The 23,009-nt window shown below is 43.9% G+C and overlaps 1 protein-coding gene and 1 long non-coding RNA gene across 2 annotated transcripts in view; one reads left to right on the top strand and one right to left on the bottom strand.

Annotated features, from left to right (window-relative positions):
• LOC132406073 (neurolysin, mitochondrial-like) overlaps positions 1-14,013 on the bottom strand; it is a 70,103-nt gene extending 56,090 nt beyond the window's left edge. The window contains exon 1 of the transcript XR_009516054.1: positions 13,935-14,013. The gene's annotated coding sequence lies outside the window, so the exon portion shown is untranslated. The remainder of the gene's footprint in view (positions 1-13,934) is intronic.
• On the top strand, positions 4,176-10,611 carry LOC132406074 (uncharacterized). The gene is made up of 3 exons (XR_009516057.1): positions 4,176-8,251; positions 8,662-8,855; positions 9,968-10,611. It is a non-coding gene; the product is annotated as an uncharacterized LOC132406074 (long non-coding RNA).
• Positions 14,014-23,009: the final 8,996 nt, after the last annotated feature.

Genomic DNA, 23,009 nt, shown 5'->3' with positions numbered 1-23,009 from the left:
ACAGATGCTGCCTATGGATGTCTCACAATCTGATTTTTCTTCCAGATTCCAGAATCTGCAGTTCCTTGTGTCTACAAAATGTTAAGAAATAGCTCCACAAATGATAATTAAGCTGTGATCTTTGAAAACTATTCCCAGTTTCAGCTATTTTTCCTCCTCTGAGGAATCAGAGCTGAAATCAGTGGCAAACGCTGGAATTCTTAACCCCAAGGTTCTCCAGTAATTATAGTTTAATTAAGTGCTCACTCTGCAAGCAGTTCTAGTGAAAAAAAAATTCTTTGCGGCAATATATTTGGTTCACTTCCTTTCCCTTTTATTTATCCAGTTTCCTGAAGGAATGGACGTGGGAAAATGGCTGTTTGCCAAGAGGGTGGATGGAAGTCATGTGATGAAATCTCCAGGAATACATGAGAGCAAAGCTGGCGAGCAAACGTGATAAAGAAGGCAGAACTGTCAGCACTGGTAACATCAGTTTGTGTAACGATGATGCAGGACATGCTACGTGCTGTCAGCACCATACTGAACCGTCCACCTAGATTTTTAAGGTCATGTCTCATAACAACATAAGAAATAGACCACTTGGCCTCTTGTGCATGCCTTGATATTCACAATGATTTTGAATGAGCTATTAACCCTGTACTACTTCCCTGCACTACCACTACATCCCTTGCTTTCCCGAATAGCTACAAAATCTATCAATCTCAGTTTCATTAATCTACTGAATGACTCAGAATATCTTGGTGGAGATACCAAGTATTTTTCACACTCTAGATGAAGAAACTTCTCAGCACAGTTCTGAAAGGACAAACCTGCGACTGCTGACACTAGGCACCCCAGACAAGAGAACCATCAGTCTTGCATCTGGCCTGTCAAGAACCAGTGAGAATTTTGCATCTTTCAAGATTCAAGTTTATTTTATCACATGTACATCGAAACATATAGTGAAACGTGCCATTTGCGCCAACAATCAACACACTCAAGGGTGTGCCGGGGGGGGGGGCAGCCCCCAAATGGTGCCACACGTTCTGGCGCCAAAATAACGTGTTCACAATGCCCACCAGGACAACATAGAACACAACACAAAAACCAGCAGCAAAAGAAGCCCCCGTTCCTCCCCCGAATCCTCTGCCCCAAGACAGTCCATATCCTTCAGCCTCCAGTGGACCCAGATTTGGACAGGGACACACATGTTTTAGACCTTTGACTACCCTAGGAGATTCGCAGGCCTGGGGTTTCTGATTAGACCCCCGGGCCCAAGGACCTGCCCATCACCTGCTGACAGCTCACTCACCCTGGGGATCCACCAGCCTTCAACTGCAACAGTTGGTTCACTAAGTTCTTTTGTTTTTCTCAACTCAGAAGAGTATAAGTTCAAAGCACATTTATTATCAAAGCATGTGTCCGTTATGCAGCCTCGAGATTTGTCTCCTTGCAGGCAGCCACGAAACAAAGAAACCTCAAAAGAACACGCCAAAAAAAAGTCAAAAACCCAATGCACAGAGAGATAGAGAGAAAAAAAAACACAAATTGCACAAACAGCAAAAACAAACAAGTAGCTTCAGAACTGGAGTTTTATGAAGGAAGCTAAGCCAGGCCTTGCCGCAGCTGGAGCGGGAAACAGCCACAGTCCATTCCAAAGCCAAGTAAACATTGCAAGAGCATGGGTGCAAAACCAGCCATCACCGTAGTCAGCACTGCAGTCCAGCGTAGAAACAATCCAATCCTCCCTCCTAGAACAAATCTGGCATCTCAGGAATTAACCTGGTCATCCTTCGTTAAGTATATCCTTACTTTGGTGAGAAACCAGGCCTATGCATAATGTCTCCAGTTGGTCACACCTGGGCTGTGTACAACTGCAGTGCAACAACTTGTGCTGAAGCCTACTTGCAATAAAGGCCAATATTCAAATTTCAAAATAAATTTATTAACAAAGTACATACATGTCGCCATATACAACCCTGAGGATCATTTCCTTGCAGGCATATTCAATAAATCCCTAATAAAATAATAACCTTTATAGAATCGATGCAAGACTGCACCAACTGGGCGTTCAGCCAATGTGTAAAAGACAACAACAAGCTGTCTTAATACTAATTAATAAGCAATAGGTATCGAGAACATGAGATGAAGAGTCCTTGAAAGTGAGTCTATACGTTGTGTTCAGTGATGGGCATGTGAAGCTGAGTGAAGTTATCCCCTTTGGTTCAAGAGTCTGATGGGTGAGGGGTAGTAACTGTACCTGAACCTGGTGGTGTGAGTCCTGAAGCTCCTGTCCCTTCCCCCTGACGGCAGTAGCGAGGAGAGAGTGTGACTTGTCCGGTGGGGTTCACTGATAATGGATGCTGCTTTCCTGGGACAAAGCTTCATGTAGATGTGCTCAGTGGTGGGGAAGGCTTTACTTGTGATGGACTGGGCCATGCCCACTACATTTTGTAGGATTTTCTGTTCAAAGGCGTTGATGTTTCCATATACCTTTCAACTTCCCAACTCCCTCCTGTACGTCCACTTTAACTTGTTTACAATGACACTTCTGAACACCAATATTATTTTTACAAGATACACTCTATTTATTAAAAGATTTTTGACCTCACATTTATTTTTTCTGCATTCCATCTTCCATGGCTTCCCTATTCATATCTGCCTGAACTCTCAGCATTTTCCTCACATCCACACTGCCACCATCTTTGGCAACCTTAGATATATTGGCTCTCCCTTTACCAAAATCATTGATGCACAAAGTGAACAGCTGTGGCCTCAGTACCAATTTTTACAGCGTCACAACTACCTAACCACAAAATGACTCGGTTTCCTGCCAACTAACAAATCTTCAGTCCATGTCAGTATGTTATCCCTAATCCTAACTTGCTTTTTAAAAGCCTTATCAAAGGCTTCCACACCAAATGCTTGTCCTTCACCTATTCTGTTAGTTACAACCTCCAGAGCTGTCGAGCTTAGTCTCCTTTCCATAAATCCATGCTGGCCTTGCCCAAACCTTTTAAAAGTCTAAAGTGCCACTTCCATTTTCCCCTTGACTGACATCAGGCTGACTGGTCTGTGGTTTTCCTCTTTCCCTTTTCCACCACAGTCTCAAGCTGGGAGTGCTACTCACTGAGCCGCAGCTGACATCTTGTGCTTAAGCAATGGTAGAAACACAGAAGAAAGCCCATTCTTTGAAAGAGATAATTGATTCCTCACCATGGATTGTTCCCTGTTGGACAGCGCACGTTCCCATTTCAGTATTCCCGGTTGAAAGTTACTGTGGGACCTATTTCCACTGCCTCAAACCTTCTATCCACGGTGTATGCTTTGGGTCCTGTCTCCTTTGACAGGTGTGGACATCAGTCGACAGCAGAATCTTCTGCCCAAGGGACAATGGGATCCTTGATCAACAGCCTCGTTATAGCACCAGCAATCAGGGTTCAATTCTTGCGGCTGTCTGTGAAGAGTTTGTACATTCTCCCCGTGACTGTGTGGGTTCTCCATTAACCTTGCACATTCCAAATGCATAAGGGTTAGGGTTAGTTAGTTACGGGCATGAGTACACTTGCGGGCTGCGCCCAGCTCATCCTCGCACTGTGATGGTTGTTGACACCAACGACAATTTTGCAATGCTTCATTGTACATGTGACAAATAAAGCTAATCTCAATCTTAAACAACAACAAAAAGACACCCTTTAGATTAGGAGACAGGGAGGCATTGAAACGTACAGAGGGAGCTGAAGGAGAAAATCAAGGTCTGTTGTCACCAGTACAATCTATGCGGTGGTGTGCTGGGGCAATGGCATCAACACGGGTGATGCCAACAGGCTCAATAAACTGATTAGAAAGACTGGCTCTGTTATAGGAGTCAAACTGGACACACTGGAGGCTGTGGTAGAACAAAGGACCCTACAGAAAACCCTGGCAATTCTGGACAATGTTTCTCACCCTCTGCATGCCACCTTGGCTGAACAGAGGAGCACTTTCAGTAATAGACTATGACAACTACGCTGCTTCAAAGAGCACTACATGAGGTCATTCTTACCCTTGGCAATGGGGCTTCTATAATGAGTCAACCTATAGCTGGAGAAGTGATGTCCCCCTCCTGTTAGACTGTTTGAAGTAACTTGTTTTTTATTCTTTCTTACTTCTCTTCTAATATTTGTATATCTGTGCACGTGTAATGCTACTGTGACTCTGTAATTTCCCTTGGGATCAATAAAATATCTATCTATCTAAATATAAGACAAAACAAGAGCCAAACTGTGCACTTATGCAAACACAACCTAAGTCCTGATAGAACATAGAAAGCCTACGGCACAATGCAGGCCCTTCGGCCCACCAATTTGTGCTGAACATGTCCCTACCTTAGAAATTACTAGGCTTACCTATAGCCCTCTATTTTTCTAAGCTCCATGTACCCATCCATAAGTCTCTTAAAAGACCCTATCGTATCCGCCTCCACCACCGTTGCCAGCAGCCCATTCCACGCACTCACCACTCTCTGAGTAAAAAACTTACCCTTGACATCTCCTCTGTACCTACTCCCCAGCACCTTAAACCTGTGTCCTCTTGTGGCAACCATTTCAGCCCTGGGAAAAAGCCTCTGACTACCCTCACGATCAATGCCCCTCATCACCTTATACACCTCTGACGAAGGGTCTCGGCCCAGAAGTTCGCTCTTTATTCCCCTCCACAGATGATGCCTGTCGTGCCGAGTTCTTTGTGTGTTTCTTTGGATTTCTAGCATCTGCAGGATCCCTTGTGTGTAACCTAAAGTGTCTTATGGGTTTTGGCTTAAGGAGAGTTAAACTTTGCATGTCAAAGGAGCAAGCTCTTGATGTGGAATGATCGGCCCAGGAGCGACAGTGAGGGTGAAGCCCAAGTTATATAAACAGGGCTGCCTTTTCCTGCTGTTTTTTTGCTGTGCAGCTGCTGTGTGTGTTAATCGCTGGCTTGAAGAGGGAAATGTGCTCCAAACCTGCAAGCGGATCACAGGCTGCGTGTGCTGCTGATCTGCTGATTTGTTTCCTCTGCTGTCTCATCCATCAGACCCTGGACAAGTGAGGAGGCAAATGTGACTCCAGTCAGCAGGGCAGCTTTAAACCCGGCACTAATTCCGCATTTGGGCTAGCCCGGACTCCCAGTCTTGCTGAGGAAGAGGGCTGTGGGAGGTGGGGAGGTGTGCTTATGGAGGACAGTCAATAACATGACTCTGCCTTCGAACAAACTTAAAGGTTATTTTGGGGGGGACTTTCCAGAGTTTCATCACAGAGCTCCATACACTGTAAATAAAACCTGTTTACCAGAATGCAAACTCCAAATGGGGCCCTTTTCACTGAAGCAAAATGCCCCTCAATTTGAGGAGTTTTTTTTTTGCTGAAGAAATGATTTTACTAAAATTCATTTTGTGGTTTCCCTTGGTTTTAGAGAGAATTCAGAAAATTACACTTCACACAATATTTAATTCCCCCTGCACAGTGGTGAATTATTCAATGGCTGATCTATATTTGTTTGTTAATATCAGTTAACCATGCATTAAAGTGAATCATTGTATGGTAAATTCCACGTGATTTTCTCAGCATTGGTTCTGCATAAATACAACTCATTTCCTTTTTCTTGGCCAGGTAGTGCATTTACCAGTCTTTGGGCAAATACTCTGGAATCAGTAAGGTTTTGCGAGATTGATTGGTTTGAGAAACCAGTTTCAGTATGTTTTTGAAGAAAAGGACATGCTCCTGAAGTATTATTGATTGGTTTGAGAAACCAGTTTCAGTACGTTTCTGAATAAAAGTTCATGCACCTGAAATATTATTGATCAGTTTCAGAAACCAGTTTCAGTACGTTTCTGAAGAAAAGGTCATGCACCTGAAATATTATTGATCAGTTTCAGAAACCAGTTTCAGTATGTTTCTGAAGAAAAGGTCATGCACCTGAGGTATTATTGATTGGTTTGAGAAACCACTTTCAGTATGTTTTTGAAGAAAAGGACATGCACCTGAAATATTATTGATTGGTTTGAGAAATCAGTTTCAGTACGTTTCTGAATAAAAGTTCATGCACCTGAAATATTAACTCTGTAACGTGCTGCCAGTCTGCTGGGTGATACTTGTTTTTGCTGCTTTAGTTTCAGATTTCCACGGTAAGAAATTTGATGTATTTGTAAATTATTATTCATTCATTTTCTAGATTGAATTCACAATCATTTCTGAGCTGATTTAAAACCTGGCATGGGCACGGTCCCTGGAAATCCATCCTAACTTTCCCAGCATGAGACATCCATTTCATGTGGGCGACATGGTAGCATAGCTAGCAACAATCGCCATTCAAGGTTCAATTCCCGCCACTGTCTGTAAGAAGTCTGTACGTTCTCCCCGTGACCCCAAGGCTTTCCTCAGGTGTTCCGGATCCCTCCCACAATCCAAAGACGTACGGGTTCAGATTAGGGTTAGTAAATTGTCGGCATGCTATTTTGGCAGCAGAGTGTGGTGAAACTTGATGGCTGCCCACGGCACAATCTTCGCTGATTTGTTTTGACACAAATGACTGATGTTTTGAGCTATATCAAATAAATCTAATCTTTTTATCATTCATACCAGCCCGTGGCTATTTCCATTGTTCACCAATAGAAATTTGATGTTATAGGTGCAGCCTCTAACACACAAAAGCACCGATGAGTCAGGTGAATATGAGCACTTTATTCACCAATCGATTCCTTACAGCACTGCTAGTTATCCCTCCTGCATCATTCACTGCAGAGAACACACACAAAGTTTAAAGTAACCATATGAAAGTGACCACCACAATCAGGATAAGTTGGTTAAATCAGCAGCTTTAGACATACAGCTGCTTTGGTAAGATATTAAAGTTATTTTCAACCACAGGTACATGCTGACAATTGCGGAACGGGACTCTAAGCAGACTACTTGAAGAACCTAGTTTTGCGGTTTTGTTTTCGGAGCAGTGGATGCTAAGGGGATATCAAATAGTTTATAAAATAATGAGGGGCACAGACAGAGGAGACAACCAGTATCTTTATTTATTCTCAGGATTAAAATGTCCACGACTAGAGGGCATGTATTTAAGGTGAGAAGGAGTAAGTTCAAAGGAGATTTTTTTTAAAACGCAGAGAGCGGTGGCTGCCTGGAATGCGCTACCAGAGGATGGCTCAAAGTTCAAAGTAAGCTTATCATCAAAGTACATATATGTTACCCTGAGATGCATTTTCTTGCAGGCTTTCACAGTAGAACAAAGAAATGCAATAGAATCAATGAAAGACTACATGCAAGGAAAGACTGATGAGCAACCTGCGTGCAAAAGAAGATGAACTGTGCAAATACAAACAAACAAACAGACATTAAATGAATAAGTATTGTTGAAAACATGAGTTGTAGAGTCCATGGGTTGAGTTCAGTGTTGTGAGTGAAGTTGTCCACGCTGGTTCAGGAGCCTGATGGTTGCCGGGTAATAACTGTTCCTGAACCTGGTGGTGTGGGACCTAAAGCTCCTGTACCTTCTTCCCAATGGCAGCAGCAAGAAGAGAGTATGGACTGGATGGTGGGGGGCGGGTGGTTCTTGATAACGGATGCTGCTTTCTTGCGGCAGGGTTCTTAGTCAACGTGCTCGTTGGCGGGGAGGGCTTTTTCTGTGACGAGCTGGGCTGTATTCATCACTTTTTATAGGCTTTTCCATTCTTGGGCATTTCCATACCAGGCTGAGGTGCAACCAGTCACGATACTCACCATGGTGCATCAACAGAAGTTTTAGAATACATTATGAATCTGTGGAAACTTGTAAGAAAGTAGAGGTGATGCCATGCTTTCTTTGAAATGGTCCCAGGACAGATCCTCTGCTATGATAATGCCCACCTCTCCACCTCAGGCTTCTGAGAGTCTCTTAGATAGACACATGAATATGGAGAGATACGAACCATGTGTAAGCAGAGGGTATTAGCTTAATTTGGTAACTTTGGCATGATTAGATTGGCAGAGCATTGTGGGCCAAAGAGCCTGTTTGTCTGCTATACTGTTGTACGTTCTATATATGTTCTCTGCTGGGGTGAAGGTGGGGGTGTGGGTATGTGGGATGTCAGAGAAGGGGTAGTGATCCACAGAGTGACTTTCTTCCCCTTTACAGTTTCTCTTTTTATCCTCACTATAGCAGACAAAGCTACACCTAGAAGCCTCTGGGGGGATTTCTTCCACGGCCTGTGGACTCATTGATGAAACAGCTGTGATGCCCGGAGGTAGCTGCCATCAGGAAAAAAGCTCAGGTGAAGTTTTTACATGTGTATTGGGAATTAAATCACTCCAAAGATGTTTCGTTTTAGCTTTTACCAGTCACTTGATTGGGAGCTCTGGTAGCATACGGAAAAGATGATGCCAACGTCTGGAGAAGAGACCATTCCACAAATCTTCTTAAGCATTTGAGAATTCCTGACCTGGCACTCACTGACTCTACCGTCCTTGTTACCGTTGTGCACCTTCATTCAAATATCTGTGGCTCCCTCGTTACCTACACCTCCCCCAAACCAATTCTGACATCATGTAAAAGATGTCCATTTCTCTCCCCACACCCCTGCCTTCCTATCAACCCCGTGCCACCAAAGTTCAAAGGTCAAAGTAAATTTATTACATTATGTATATGTCACTATACCCAACCCTGAGATTCATTTTCTTGCAGGTATTCACAGTAGAACAATTATGTGCAATATTATTAATGAAAAACAGCACGCAAACGAAGACTGACAAACAACTTATGTGCAAATGGAAACAAACTGTGCAAATATAACTACAAAAAGAAAATAATTCTGAGAACATGAGATGTACAGTCCTTGAAAGTGAGTCCATAGACTGTGGAACCAGTTCAGTGTTGAGGTGAGTGAAGTTATCCACACTGATTCAGGAACCATTGATGATGGTCCACTTCAAAGTGTCATACCTGCATTACTGAGAATTAAGCTTGCTGAGCCCGTCAGGAGCTCATAAAACATAGAACATAGAACATAGAACAATACAGCACAGTAAGGCCCTTCAGCCCATAATGCCGTGCTGAACCTTAAACCCTGCCTCCCATATAACTCTCCACTTTAAATTCCTCCATATACCTGTCTAGTAGTCTCGAGTTAACTTAAACAATTCAAAAGTATGTTCCCTAAAGAGAATTATAGGCTACAGATTGTGATGCTAGCAATTCAGAAGAAGTATATCTAGTAGTTTAGTGAGCTGCCTGAAAAACGTCGCTGTAAGTCGCCAGTGACATCTTGGTATTATGCAACCGTCAATCTCCTGATTCCTCCTCATTGCATCAATCAAACACTCAATTTGTCTCCTCCCAGCTTTCAATCATAGCAGGAATCTAATCTGGCCCAAATCCATCCTCCGAACAAAACACTGGGCTGCAGATTTCCGGTGCTGGAAATACACAACAGTTACGCCTAATCGGGGCTCAGCTGCTAACGGAGCCTGCAGCAGTGTGGGGCTGGGAGGAAGATGAAGTTGGGGCAAGATCCAATTCTCAGAAGTACCCTCGTGCTACACCAATCCAGCACATCTAATAAGGTTCAGTTAACTATGAGGCAACAGTGCATGGTAACTCAGAAATGTTCGATTAGATTGGCAATGTATAGCTGTTGAATTAAGGACATGCTAGCTTAAGTGTACTTCATCCCAAATCTAACACCAAATCCCTGACTGATTCAAATGTCTTGAACCATAATATCGTGTCTGTTAGGCTATTCCAACTGTTTATGTGAGGTGAGGTTGACTGTGATCTCAGTGTACTTTTTAGAGATTACACTATTCTATCTTGGCTTATGCAATGTGTTCAGAAATTATCTCCATTTAATTATTTACATAAATTGGAAGTGTTTCTTTCATAACCACCTTCTTTGAAGGCCACAAGGGTTGAGTAACTCTTAAGATTTCTTCGTTGCATGTACTGTAACTAACCTTGTTCACATTGATCTTATCTGTTTTCATTTTATCAGTCTGCGTTGGAAGATGGTGGATTGAAGGCTGACATCAGAGGCCCTGAATGTACAAAATCCAAACTGACAGTCCACTACAGCTGTGCACTGTCAGAGGTGCTGTTCACTAGATGAAACACAAAGCCAACGTGTGCTCTTTCTTAATGTCGCACCATTGGAAGATGAGCTAGAGATTTCTCCAAGTCCTGATGAAAGGTTTCAGTTCAAGACGTCGACTGTTTATTCCTCTCCATAGATGTTGCCTGACTTGCTGAGTTCCTTTAGTATTTGTGTCTGTTGCTCAAGTTCCCTGTGTCCTAGTTGTCATTCCTTTTTTTCAATTCAATTCTACACAGAAAACAAATTTTCTCTTACCCCATTTACTCTTTGGTGAGGTAATAACAGCAACTACATTTCAAAACGTTATCCCTGGCTCTCAGATGCTTTATGGCATTGCGAAGTTGTGAAGTAAGTTTAATAAATGGAAATTATGCAGGGGAGGTAATGCAAAGCGACTTCAAGATCATCTCACAAATCAGCTATTATCTCAATAAATGACTCAAAGATTTTAGAAGAGCTAAGTGAGCAATTTCTGTTCCTAACCTACTTGTGTATTTTTCACCCCAGTGCATGAACAAGTTTACTGTATACCTCACCCAGAACTCCTCCCGCTCCTTGATGGTACCGATGTAAAAGGTGCCAAGGTAGAACATTAAACGTTTTGTTATAGAATCTTTTGACTCAGGTGGTTCAATTTAATATCAGAGAACGTATACAGTATACCACCCGAAATTCTTACTCTTCACAGACATCCGTGAAACAAGAAACCTGAAAGAATGAATAATAGTAACATCAGAACTCCAAAGCCCCCTACCCCTTCCACCCACAAGCCGAAGCAGAAGCATCACACTCCCCTCTCCCTCCACTTATAACCATATAACGATTACAGCACGGAAACAGGCCTTCTCAGCCCTTCTAGTCTGTGACGAACGCTTACTCTCACCTAGTCCCACCGACCTGCACTCAGCCTATAACCTTCCATTCCTTTCCTGTCCATATACCTATCCAATTTTACTTTAAATGACAATATCGAACCTGCCTCTACCACTTCTACTGGAAGCTCGTTCCACACAGCTACCACTCTCTGAGTAAAGAAGTTTCCCCTCATGTTACCCCTAAACTTTTGCCCCTTAACTCTCAACTCATGTCCTCTTGTGTGAATCTCTCCTACTCTCAATGGAAAAAGCCTATCCACATCAACTCTATCTATCCTCCTCATAATTTTAAATACCTCTATCAAGTCCCCCCTCAACCTTCTACGCTCCAAAGAATAAAGACATAATTCGTTCAACCTTCCTCTGTAACTTAGGTGCTGAAACCCAGGTAACATTCTAGTAAATCTGCTCTGTACTCTTTCTATTTTGTTGATATCTTTCCTATAATTCGGTGACCAGAACTGTACACAATGAATGTACACTTGCACCAGAAGCAGTGAACCCCTCCCCCACCTCCCATATGCAAGCAAGAGCAAAAGCCCCCAAAGGGGGTTTTGATCCAGAGTTCATCAAAATCTACAGCACATAGCCAGCACTTCAGTATCTCAGACAGGCTTTCTCTCCAGCGAGGGAGAGAGAGATCTCTCCTGCGACAATGAGAGGGAAGAGCAGCAGCTCACTGTTCTGATGTTATGATCTTCTGTGTTGCTTCTCCAAGTTCAGTCCAACACAAGCACAAACTTGTCGTGACCTGCAGTACTATTTCAGCAGCAGGGGCACAGTCACAGAAAGCTACTGCCAGAGGGAATCATCATCTGAGGGTCAAGGTGGCCTTGGCTGAAGAATATCTCACTCCAGATTTGTGTTCAGGCAGTCCACTCTCAAGTTCATGACCAATGAGGTGTTAAATGATCTGTTTTACAAGTGAGTAAGTGGCCTGGTATTTTAGAAGAGTTGGCAAACAGTTGTGAACCTTCTTTGACTATCTATACGTGGCTGATGGCAGCATTTAACTTTCAGGTTCAGATCTATGATTTACAGAAACATACAGGGGAGAATGCAAGGAAAATTTATTTACTCCATTATGACCTGGTCTTTACTGCATGTAAGAATGAAAAGAGATTAGCTCCATTTGCCACGTGTACATCGAAACCTTGTTTTGCGTCAACGACCAACACAGCCTGAGGGTTGTGCTGGGGGCAACCCGCATGTTGCCATGGTTCCAGCGCCAATGCGGCATGTTCACAACTTGCTAACTCTAACTGTACATCTTTGGAAAGTGAGCACTCGTGGGGAAACCCACTCAGTCACAGGGAGATTGTATAAACTCCTCATAGACAGCAGCAGGAATCGAACCCCAAATTTCCAGTGAAATAGTTAAGCAGAACATTTGAATGGAAATCGAGTAGGCTCATAGGAGCTCTGGGGAATTGGGTCTGAATGGATTGTTCTACAGGGAGACAGTGTGAAATCAATGTGCCAATAGGTTTCCCTCTATATAATAATAATTCTAAAGGAATGATCTTCAAAGAGCGAGGCTGAGGAAATTTGTTCAAAATGTTTTGGAAATTTTTACTGACAATAAACCATGGACGGAACGGAAGGTTTCCAGTTTAAGATGGTGCTTCTGAAGGCAGGTGACAGCTTACTGGTGGTTCATAAAGCAAGAAATACAATGAAATACTTTATTAGTAACATTTCTCTCTGAGAAAGTTGTGGTAAACGATCGCCGCAAACAATGAAGTAGTGAGTGAAGGTGAGGCTGACTCGAGGGTTGAGGCATGCAGGTGCGATGCAAAGTTGGAGTGAGGTTGAGGTTAAGGAGAGGTAGTCGGAGCAAGGTCGAGACGGAGTCAGGGCGGGCGAAGCGGAGAAAAATCGGAGCAGAAGAGTTTTGGAGCCCATCCACCTAAATCGAGAGTAAGGTTAGATCGATTTAAGTGCTGGGCTGATTTCAAAAGGTCAGGGATGGGCCAGAATGTGGCAGCAGGGTCCAGGCCCAGAGTGTATCGAAACAACAGGGCCAGGGTCCTAGAATGGGGAACGACCTGTGATCTTGGACAATTTTGGCTGGATGGATTGAAAAGGCCACGTGTCAGCCCAGATCTCCACATTCAGGAGAATCATTCGTTCGGACAAAGAATTGTGCTTGCACTTCCCATTGCTGGTGCTCAATGCATGGACGGACAACCAGTCAAACAAAAACAGTGGCAACCACAAGTTAACCAGAGTCAGTGCCTTTCCCAGTAAAAGAGAACAAATAAAAATCTGATGCTGAGAATTGAGTAACTCCGGTTCGGCATGGAAACAAACTACGAGGCGTACTGACACCACGTAGTGGGAGCCCAGTGGAAGTGAGGAGCTACAAGCTTATTGACTTGTGCCGGCTTTGATGGAGATGCCCGTTAACCTTCAGTACCACATGGAAAACTATTGTGTCCTCAGTGCTCTGCGTGCTTGTGAGTGTGTGCTCTCCCCCCCCCCCCCCACCCCTAGTTTGATGGACAGTCCCTTTAACACGGGCTAGCAGATGGTGCTGGCGCACAGTGCATTGCTCTCTGGTGCTGACACCGGCCTGAATGGGAGGCCAGGGGGAACAGGTGCAAAGCACCACAGCTCTCCGAACATTACAATGAGATTACTAACAGAATAGAAACCCCAGCAGTCTGTCCCTAGGCACGCGTCTGTCCTCTTATACAATTACAATGACAATTGCTGCACTCTTGTATCAACACAAAGCAAGCCCCAGCATTCTGTAACATTGGGAGAATTATGCAGTCACCCCAACACGCGTCTGTACCCTGCACACTCGGAATATTAAAGAGGAAGAGTGTTACACTGACCTAGGAACTCAGGATTATTGCTCTGAAGTCAGATAACATTTCCTTTTAATCTTGCTCATTCTGCTATTAACCGTTCATCATATTCCCAGAAAGACTTGCATTTGTTTAGCCTCCTTTATAACCATGTAAATCACAAAATGTTTTACTCACAATGAAATGTCTTTGAAGTAATGTACTGCTGAAAAGTTCCCACAAAGCAAAGGGATAAAGACCAGAGAGTGATATTTTTGGAAGCACAAATAATATCTGGGACAACCTGAACTTCCTAGTTCCCCTTGGCATGGTGCCCTAGGATATTGTAAAGCATCTGAGGCAGAAGCTTTGGTTCAAAGAGGGGCAGGACAGCTGATATGGCATTGCACCATTTTACACTCCAAGCTGATTCCCTTTGATATTAAAACTCTCTAAAGTCCTCAGTTTGTTTGCTCTTCCACTGCCGCAGATCACGGTCCATTCCCTTGCTTACGGTTAAGTGAGAAGACCCCAGACAATTAATGAGCTTCCCTTCCTGGAGGGCATGAAGCTCGTTAGTTTTCCCTGTAGTTCGGTATTCGCTGGAAAGAACAGGTGTACCGATGAGGAGACTAATATTTAACTCAAATGTAACTTATTGACAAATGGACGTCAATATTTGCTAAGTAAAAAGAAAAGTTATTTCCGTGAAGTACTGGAGTAGATGGTACTGGTCAGGGGAAGTGGGTAAAATTAGCAGTAACCGCACTTACTGGAGTAAATAAATTCTATGACACTACTTGGAAGAAGAATAAATAAGTTATCCAGGCCAATATTTATCTCTATTTTTATTCATGTAAAATTAGATCATCTGTGCCATTATCACATTTTGTGGGACCTTACTGTGTGTAAAATGAGAGCATTGTTACAACAATGGCCGCAAGTACTTCATTAGCCGAAAGGCAATTTGAGTCGAATTGAGGGAATTAGGCTCTTGGTCAGTGCTTTTTTTCCCAAAGTGCTGACTAAGTTGCTAAACTCAAGAGATCAGAATCAAATATCTATATTCCTCAAGACTGGATGGTGGCTTTTAAGTCGCGTTTGTGTGGTGATTCCCTCCCCCACAAAAGTTGTGGTTTTTTTTAGTTGCTAGTTAAGTCTCAGTGAATCTTAATGAAATTCCTACTCCAAGAAGCAGTAATATAATTGAATGGATCGGGTTATTTGAGGAAATTTGCTTTGTTTTGAGGGCAGTGAACCTGTGGAATGTGTGTTACTGGCAGCAAACAAAATGCCAATTGTTGGAGCGCGGGGCCTTGTGTCAAGATCAGCTGGTGTGTGCCTCATCTGTCTGACTCAGTAACAGCTGCTTGAGGGGGTCTTGTTTCTTTATCTTCCATTGAAATCATGGATTGAATGGAAAACAGCAGCAGGCACATGAAGCCTGCCCTCGCTCCATCAGAATGAATGGAAGCAAGAGAGTGTATGTAATTATTGACAAATGTACTTCTGCTGTCAATGAAACAAGATTTATTCTGACTATAAAGTTTATCTGCAAACTTCTGATGCTGTCACTGCCACTGACAGGGTAGTTGATGGAGAACGTGTGTGTCGAGGAGGAGGGTTCGTTGGGGGGAGGGGAAGGGATGGGTAGGGCAAAGGTCACAGCACCTACAGATGGCATCTGTAATACAACCTGCGTCTTTGAAACTTAGGGAGACCACCTCGAATATTCATTTAAGAAGAAATTTCAATGTTCAACCTCTCCTTTCTCAGTCTGGATGTTTGTGTCATTAACACCAGAGCTCACGATTGTACAAGTATTAAATTCTGGTAGGCTTTAGACACACGCTATCTTTTAAGATGACACTGACCATGAAGCAGACTGGGTTACACTTCCTAGACTTTGAAAAAAAAGGGAGAGACGATTTCAGTGAAACATAAAATTCTTCAAAACGTTAGTGTAAAAGGTGTGGGTACTGTTTCACTTGGCTGGAGAGTCGGGGATTAAGGTTTAAGTCTCAACATAAGGGACAGGTCATTCAGGACAGGAATGAGAAGGAATTTCCTCACCAACAGAGTTTGAATCTTTGGAATTTCTTTCCAAGAATCATCTGTCTCCTGAGGGCTCAGTCGTCAAGTATATTCAAGATCAAGACAACTGATTTTGATGCGGCAGAGAGGGCCTCAAGGTGGCTGTGGCTCAAGAGAGGGGAGCCATGGAGTCATGTGTAGCTAGCCATCTGGACACAAGCTGGGGTCTGATCAGCCCTGGCTGGGTCACCTGGAGAAGGGTGTATGATGTTGAAAGACCCGAAACACCCGATGATTCCAGGAACATCACTGACGATGTGTCCAGAAGCATCAGTAGATGTATGCACACAGTGAGATATAAGGAATATGGAGTTGGTACTGGAAAGTGGTGTCAAGGTAATCAATCAGAATGGCAAAACAGGGTCATCAAACCAAATGACCCGCTGCTGTTTCTACCCCTGATGTTCTTATATTGAGAATGGCCTCTCAAATGGACATTAAACATCCCTGACACTATTTCAAAGAGGAGTATTAGATTTCCCTCCAGAGCTTGACCAATAATTATCCCATAACCAAATACGCTGTCTGGTGATTATCACAGCTTTGCCTGTGATGCTATTTCCCACAAACATGACTTCAGAAAGTATTTCACTGGATGTAATGCCCTTCAGGACCACCTAATCTCATGAAGAGTTATATAAACACAAGCAATTTTCTTCCTTTAGCATTAAAGTGAATTCATCTGGACCAACCTTAAGCATTTGGCCATTAACTATTCTGCTGGCTCAGGGTTTCCCCTCTCTGGTGGTAGAGAAGATGACCTATGCTGCAGAAATGAGCAAGCTTCAGCAAGGAGGAGGGTCCCAGAAGTTGTTGCTTAGACCGTGCTTAGTTAGCTCAACCCGCTCAGGTCACACCTGGCTCCTGGTGTAGGAGAGAGTAAAACCAACCAAAATTCCTGCTATCAGGTAACTCCATAGACAGCAAAGAAGTAGGACCCTTGACCCATCTAGTCAATGTTGGCCTGGTTTTCTATCTGGTCCCATCTACCGGCACATGGACCATGGCCCTCCATACCTATCTTTTCGTAACCATTCAAACTCCTCTTAAATGTTAAAATTTAACCTATATCTACCACTTCCATCCTCAGCTCAGTCCGGAATCACACATGAATTCTAGCGCAGACTCTGGAGAACATTGAGATGAGACTGCCCTGCTATTTTGACTGTCAAATAACATAGAGCCCATGAAAAGAACAGATAAGGTGCCAGAGGGCTGTTCAGAGAGAAAAGAAAAATTACATAATAATGGATGAATACTCTGGTGTTTTCTCACTTATCCTAACCACACCCCTGACCCCCACCTATACCCCACACGTCCACACTTCATCATAAAATGCATTTGCAAAATAGCCTGATGCCGTTGCACTTTCTCCAACCCTGAAGCTGAAATGGAAATTCAGAGAGACCTGTGCTCAGTCCATGACCTTTTGTGTGATCAGGGTCCCTATTGAATGTAATTAGATCCATTGTGTTTGCCCCTCGTCCACTCCGCCGTGACTCCCTCCACATGCCTGCGTCTGGGTAAAGGCACAACACTTGGTGGCTATTCAAAATGCTTCTTTCTTTATAATTTGGCATGTGGCTGCCTTAAGCCCCTGTTAATATGCTCTGTTTCTGTGCCTTTGACCGTAATGAAAGCCTGGCTGAATGAGTGACAGCTACAGCTGTGAACAGGGCAATGTTTCCAGTTTGTGGTGTGTCCGGGAAACACAGAGGCAATCAGTGCACACGGCAGCCTGTTAAATGTGAAATTGACTTTCCACTACTTTTATATGTGCAGGAGCTCTGATTAAGGCCATGGAAGGTTGTATATTAAGATTACAGTGATAAAAATATCAACTTCTGAGGAGAACTGAAGTCAATTAGATAGATAGATAGATAGATAGATAGATAGATACTTTATTCATCCCCAAGGGGAAATTCAAACATTTTTCCAGTGTCCCATACACTTATTGTAGCAAAACTAATTACCTACAGTATTAACTCAGTTTCCTCCTTAAAATTAACTACCTTAATATTGGACTGACAGCTTGTTTTACCAAACTTTCTGAGTTTTATTTCCAGTTTTTCCTTTGTGAAACACCATTTCCTTCCTCAGGGTACTGGAATCAGTATAATATTTCTTATCAGCTCATGAAAAAAATGAGGCCACTTGGCCCACTGGCTGTGATAGCTCTCAAAGAAACCCCGTCAATCCTATTCCCCCACAGATTTCTTGGTAAGGTGCTCGTGCTCACGTGCCGATCACTTCCTGCCATCTGATTCTTCTGTCACCTACTGCACCAGGGGTAATTTACAGACGATTGTCTTACCAAACAGCATGTCTTTGCTACTTGAAAGGAAACCAGAGGATGAGGGGAAACCCATGCTTTTCTTACATAATTATACTGCAGTGTTCTAGAGAGGAAGCCACGTTTACGGGATTGTTTATCAAGCAATAGCTAAGAAATGTGACCACCGAAGTTTACTAAGAAATACACTGGTGTGGTACTGTAGGGGTTAGTGTGCGACTGGGTTTAATTCCTGCCACCTTCTATAAGGGGCTTGTACGTTCTCCCCATGACCGCCTGGATTTCCTCCGGGTGCTCCAGTCTCCTCCCATGTTCCAAAGTCGTACCGGGGTTAGTAGGTCAATTAGTCACATCGGCATGCTTGGGCGACGCAGGTTCGTCGGACCGGAAGAGCCTGTAACCGTGCTTTCTCTAAACTAAATAAAATAAATAAATTTAAAAGCACCAAATGTTAGGGCAGGAATAGGTCACAAGGCCCCTTGAGTCTTTCTGTCATTCGAGATCATGGCCGAACCTGTGGGCTGGCAAGTTTATGTTAACAGGGCCACAGGAATCTTTACACTTGAGAAAGGTCGATTGGGTTTTGGATGAAATCAGGACCCAAAAGGCAGCACACAAGACAAATGAGCAGAATTAGGCCATTCAGCCCATCGAACTGCTCCACCATCGGGTCATAGTTGATTTATTATCCCATAGAAACATAGAAAACCTACAGCACAATACAGGCCCTTCAGCCCACAATTCTGTGCCAAACAGGTACTTCCTTTCCACCTTCTAACCCAAATCTCTGCCGCCTTTACTAATCAAGAACATATCAACCTTCACTTTAAATATATCCCATGAATTGGCCTTTACAGCTATCTAAGGCAATTAATTTCACAAATTCAGCATCCTGTGCCTAAAGAAATTTTTCTTCATCTATTCTAAAAGGACACCTTTGTATTCTGAGGCTATGCTCTCTGGTCCTAGACTCCACCACCACTGGAAACATCCTCTCAAGCTCCAATATCTAGGCTTTTCAACATTTGATAGGTTTCGATGAAATCCACTCCCCTCCCCCATTCTAATATAGTTCAGGCCCAGGGACATTAAATGCACCTCATACATTAACCCTCTCATTCCTGGGATTATTCTCGTGAACCTCCTCTGGACCCTCTCCAATGCCAGCACATCCTTTCTTACATATGGGGCCTGAATACTCCAAGTGTGGTCTGAACAACATCTGAACGCTTCAGCATTACAAAGTGCATTTATTATCAAAGTATGCATGCAGTATACAACCCTTATCTTCCCTTACATCTTCGCTCTTATATACTAGTCCTCTCAAAATGAATGCCGATATTGCATTTGCCTTCCTTACCACCAACTCAACGTACAAATTAACCCTTTGAGAACCTTGCACAAGGTTCCCTTGAGGCTTACTAGAAAGCTTACCAGAATTCTGAAACTGGGTAGGGTGTATTAATTGGTACAATATCCAGTAGTTTGGAGGGTCTGCCAATTTGACACCACGAGTGCCTAGTGTGTCAGATTAATGGAGTTGTGCTGTATAACCTGGGCTCTGAATTCCATGAAGACTTTGACTTCTGAAGCAAGTGTCCCCAATCCTTAAGACATGCCAAGGTCGAGGATGAGATCCCCGCTCTGGCTAGTATTATAAATCCGTTCTTTGATAGGGCACCTGAAATGTGATGCAAGTTGACAAGAAAAGGTCTTGGACCCATAACATAATGAATTAGAAGTGGCAGTGCTGTAAAGTGGGGAAATGCTTCCTTCCTACCTTCACTCACTGCTTCCACCTCAATTCCCTACATTGGCTCTCTGCTGAGATACAGGTTTGTCATTTTCTTCCATTTCCTTTCCGTATGGACCTAAAGAACAGGAGTTGACATGCAATTCAACCATCAGGAGAGTGCAGGAGGTGTTGTCACCAACGTCTGCTGGCAAAGTGGTAGCTTCGCTCTGGGGCTGGTGCTGACCGAATACGAGCCGCAAGAGATTCTGCAGATCATAAACAGGAGAAAATCTGCAGACGCTGGAAGTCCAACACACACAAAACGCAGGTCAGGCAGCATCTATGGAAAAAATAAACAGTTGATGTTCCAGGCCAAGACCCCTCTTCAGGCTATGTTGAGAACAAACACGAAACACGGGATGTACTCAGCAAGTCAGGCAGCATCTAGGGAGGGGAATAAACAGTTGACTTTTTCAGCTGAGCCCCTTCATCGGGACTGCTGCTGGTCATCACAGATACATCAGGATATCATTGAATCTGCCAAAATTGCTGCCCTCCTCCACAATTTTGTGTGTGTTATTCAAATAGGGTACACTTAAACCAAATCCGCCTTATACTTAGATATTGAAGTTCCTGTGAAAATAAATGGTGGGTGGAAGGGCAGGGAAGTTTTGGTTTTTAAAAAGCTCTGGAAGGGTGTGCAGTGCTTTCTCCATGACCACAGGCTACACTTGGTCTGCCGGGGACAGCTGTGTAATTGCACGTTACTCCATTTAAAATCCTGTTCTTCAGGAATAATTTCCCTTGCACAGTTATCTCCTATGCAGCTAAGCCATGAGGTTAAGTAGGAGCAGTTGAACAGGAGCAGGCTGGCCACATTTAGCTTGTTTTTCCTCCCTTGTTTTGGAATCGGGCTCACACTGAATGGAAAGTTTTGGCCTGATCTGAAACTGAAAGACGCCAGCTGTGGTTCAGTTGACAGAGCTCTCACCTCTTGAGCCTGGAACAAAGCCAGGCGTACATTTATATAGCACCTTTCACAACTTAAGATAGCCCATGGTGCTCCACAGTCAATGTGGTGCATGGGCAATACCGACAATATAGGAAAGGCTTGTGGGTTCATGAGCTGGTCCAGAGAAAGTTGAGCACATAAATCTCTAAATACAAGAGATTCTGTGGATGCTTCAAATCTTGGGCGACACACACAAAGTGCTGGAGGGACTCAGCATGTCAGGCAGCATGTATGGAAGGGAATAAACAGTCGACGTTTTGGGCTGAGACCGTTCATCAGCACTCAGCAGATCCTCCAGCATTTTGTGCGTGTTGCAGATAAACCTAGTTTCCGTATCGACGTGTTGCCATTCTGACAGGATTAAAACTGAGGCCTCCCTGTCTGTCTTCCCATGGATTTCCAAAGTTCTGCAATGTACTGGCCTCCATAAACATCATTCACATTATCACATTGCTATTTAGAGAACTACTCTTCACCCGAACGGCCTGTGACTTTCCTGCAAGCACCAACTCCATTACCACAGACTACACATTGTCTGCTATCTGTTTGAACCGTGTAAACCTGGTGAATATTAAGCTCGGTCGGAGCTGGATCTCAAGGCAGCTGATTACAATCAGACCAGTAAGAATCTTGTTACAGAGGCCGGAATGAATTGTTTTGTGGCAGCAGTATACTGTAATACATAAAAATATTACTATGTGTTACAATTACAAATATAGTCAATACAGCTTGTGCAAAAAGTGAGGTGGGGTCTCGGCCCAAAACGTCGACTGTACTCTTTTCCGTAGATGCTGCCTGGCCTGCTGCGTTCCTCCAGCATTCTGTGTGTGATGCTTGGATTTCCAGAATTTGCAGATTTTCTCCTGTAAGTGCGTTAGTGTTTGTAACCTCGTGGTTCATTCAGAAATCTTGATGTTGGTGGAGAAGAAGCTGTCCCAAAAATGAGTGCGTGTCTTCAGGCCCCTGCCCCACTCCCTGATGGTAGTAATCAGAAGGCACATCCCGGATGGTGAGAGTCCTTAATGAAGGATGCCACCTTCTTCGAGGAACCGACTTTTTAAAATATCCTCGGTGGTGGGGAGGCTAGTGCTTACAATGGAGCTGCCCGAGTTACAGACCGAATCTCCTCAAAGTACTAATGAAGTAGAGCTGCTGGACTAAAAGCCTTGTCAAATCATTTTGCTGCTGGGACCATGTGCAGTTAAGGGAGTCTGACCAGCCGGAGACCCTGGTGCGCGGTGACTGAGGCAGATTAACAAAAGAACTGAACCTTGGAAGCCGCGACAGGAGTCATGGCCATCAGGGGAAATGGCAACTGGGTGGGGTGGCAGCAGTGGGGATTGAAAATAAAGATCTAATCATAGATAGACAAGGGAGTTCCAGCTGCTATGCACAGACAAGGATGTGTAGACATGTGCCTTGCAGTAAAATACCAATAGCTCCAAAACAAAGAATGACCCAGTGTGGCCATTACACCAACTTCTGCAGCTCCTCGAGCTGATTACTGGGTGTTTTAGCTGTGGCAGTTGTGTCATTGTGATGCAGATACAGGCACACGCAGTAACACGATGGGGGGGGGGGGGGAGTGAAACGACGGACATTGTGATGCAGATGCCGGCACATGCGGGCGGACAGGGGGAGAGAAATCACGGCTGTTGCTATGTGGACACTGGCACATGTCGGAGCACAATGCTGCACGGCTCATTGTGATGCAGATATCAAGACACACGCAGCAGATGTCTGCTTGGGCCTTCTGGCGTGTGCGCGGACACAGTGTGCAGATAGGACACAAGTCACTGGCCAGTACAGCGCGATCAACCTCTCCTGTACGATCCATTTGCACTCTATACCCTTGGTCATTAGACTGGGGATCTTATCAATATCCAACCCAAAACTGAAGTGACTGAGATTAGGCAGCCATGTTTTTAAAAGGGAAATAGATAAACCAAGGGGCAAGACAAAACTAGTGGGTACAGAGAAAAGGCAAAGTCAGACTGAAAGCTGGAGCAGACACGAGACGTCAAATCCTAATTCTCCTCCTATGCTGTATCGTATGGTCTAAATCTGGGGCAACAAACACAACCTGATGCAGGAGCTCAGGCGGCATCTATGGAGGGAAATGGACAATTGCTTGTTCGG

This window comes from Hypanus sabinus, chromosome 16, assembly GCF_030144855.1.
Source record: "Hypanus sabinus isolate sHypSab1 chromosome 16, sHypSab1.hap1, whole genome shotgun sequence".
In the NCBI taxonomy this organism is placed as follows: domain Eukaryota; kingdom Metazoa; phylum Chordata; class Chondrichthyes; order Myliobatiformes; family Dasyatidae; genus Hypanus; species Hypanus sabinus.
Note: the sequence above shows the minus strand (reverse complement) of the source record. Positions and strands in the feature narration are given on the sequence as shown.